Source organism: Eurytemora carolleeae, unplaced genomic scaffold (genome assembly GCF_000591075.1).
Source record: "Eurytemora carolleeae unplaced genomic scaffold, Eaff_2.0 scaffold24, whole genome shotgun sequence".
Lineage (NCBI taxonomy): Eukaryota > Metazoa > Arthropoda > Copepoda > Calanoida > Temoridae > Eurytemora > Eurytemora carolleeae.
In genome coordinates this window covers 198,857-201,115 of record NW_019396080.1, presented here as the reverse complement: position 1 = coordinate 201,115, position 2,259 = coordinate 198,857, and the positions used below count along the sequence as shown (strand labels likewise).

Genomic DNA, 2,259 nt, shown 5'->3' with positions numbered 1-2,259 from the left:
GGGGGGGGGGGGGGGGGGGAGGGGGTTAACATTTACTTTGAAGTTTTCAACAAATCACACATTTACCTCAGGTTGGCAATTAAGCCAGCAATTAGTCCAGCTTGGGAAATTATTCTCATTGCCCTGGAGTGTTGAAAAATGTTTGTTTTGATTATATTATTATGTTTAAGTGAGAAAAATATTAAAATATCAAAGGGATCGTAATTTAAAGTGACTCTTCTGTCAAAGATGGCAATGGTTTCCAAAAAATACCCTTAAAAATGCCCTTTTTACCCTAAAAATATCCTTTGTCTGAACGAGTATGAATAAGATATCACTTTTTTTGTTTTTATTAATTTGAGGTTTCTCTGCGAACTGCGAAAGATATTTGCGCATTTTTTTTGCTTATAAGAAGCAATGTAGAAATTATCAGAATTTAACACTTTTCAAGTCAGAAAAATAGTTTTGATCAGATTAAGGTTTCTTTGGTACTGTTGTAAATCTGACATTGCCATCTTTGCATGGATGGTCACTTGAAACTATACTTACAGTCCCTTTAGTAATAATCCAGTTATAATGGCGATAGGAATATTTCAATTTATCCCTATTCTCTTATTTGCTAATGTATAATTGTAATAATTCACATATTAATAATAATTGTAATTAGGACGAAAAATTAAGTATTAAAGAAATTAAAATTTTATATATATGTCTAGAAAGCATTAAGATGGATTTTTTTAAAGGAAAAATGTATATTTTTTAAAGAGACAGCTCATCTTTTTAATAGAATTATAGTAGCTAAGAGTTGTAGATAATGTTGATGGAAAAATGATTTCAAGAAACGCTGGGTCACTAGTAAAACTTGTAAATTATGAATAATATAAATTATATAATATAATTTATAAATAAAAATTATAATTGCATAATGTTTACAAATATTAATTCTAAAATCAGTTTTTGTGAAAGGTATTCTTACATGTGTTTACATCCATTTATATATTTATCTATTACTAATGTGTGGTATATTTATTTTCCTAAAAAAATCAGAAACAAATCTTTTATAGATATGACAGACGATGTACATACAATGTACATACGATGTAAATGACAGTATAATAACTTACCCCACATCCTGTCCACTTAAAGGCAAAACAGTTTTCATACAGTACACTGTAGTAGAACCTCACTAAATAATAGTTTTCATACAGTACACTGTAGTAAAACCTCACTAAATAATAGTTTTCATACAGTACACTGTAGTAGAACATCACTAAATAATAATATACAATGAGTCTATATTTCAGTGTCAACATAGTGTTATATTATAAAGCATTCAGATATTTTTGAAAATATAAAAAAAATCGTTAAAAATCTATAAATGTCATATTTTTTTTCACTCGCTGACATAAACATTCCGTTACGAAAGGAAACAAAAACATGAAATTGGCGGAATTTTAAGAAATGCTTTCCTTTAAGATTAATTTCGTATAATTTCAAACTAAATTTTTACTTAATAATAGCTAGTAAAATGAGTATATTTATATATTGCAAAAACAGTTCTTTTTGTTATGGATCAGTGAAAGATATTTCGGCGTCAGAATATTGTTTTAAAGTATTTAGATTTCAAAAATCTAAAACAATAAAAAAATAAAAAATAAATCGATCACATTATTTCTCTCGCAGACATGAGCATTCTGTTTGGAAAAGAGGCAAAAAACATGAAAATAGAATGTTAACTTTACAACATGGATATTTCAATTTTTTTTCTTTTCTTGCTTTATGACAATTTTTCAATTATTTTTACAATTTTGTTTATTTAAGAATTATGTTTTAGACTGTTTTGGTCCAGATTTTGCACAATTTCTGAAAAGTAAACTTGAAAAGAATATTTTTTTGAATTATGTTAAATTCCTGTAAGCCACAGAAAACAAAAATTATTTATAAATCAAAGCGTAATTTAGAAAAAAAAATTTGCATATCTCTTATGAGCTGCATTTCGCAGTGCTCTCCAATGGATAATTTAGTTACTAAACGTTAATGGAAAAATATTTGCTAACATAGTTGCGAGTATTTCATCTTTGATGCAAAAAATGCAAAAAAATTAAAAAATATATCAAAAAAGCTGTAAAGAAATTTAAAGGAAATTGTGCTATTTATTGTAATATTTTCCACAGTTTGTATTCATTATAGAAATGTGGTTCAAGTATCTAAACCTTGTATTTAACCAATTAGTTCCCACCCCTCTGAATTAAATCCATTGTAAATTTCATTATATTTTCC

General features: G+C 26.7%; 1 protein-coding gene across 1 annotated transcript in view; it reads right to left on the bottom strand.

The window, feature by feature from the left end:
• Nucleotides 1–1,233, bottom strand: part of LOC111716402 (kunitz-type serine protease inhibitor bitisilin-1) — a 5,360-nt gene extending 4,127 nt beyond the window's left edge. The window contains exons 1-2 of the mRNA XM_023491857.1: nt 1,104–1,233; nt 67–123 (exon numbers count right to left, since the gene is read on the bottom strand). The gene's annotated coding sequence lies outside the window, so the exon portion shown is untranslated. The remainder of the gene's footprint in view (nt 1–66; nt 124–1,103) is intronic.
• Nucleotides 1,234–2,259: the final 1,026 nt, after the last annotated feature.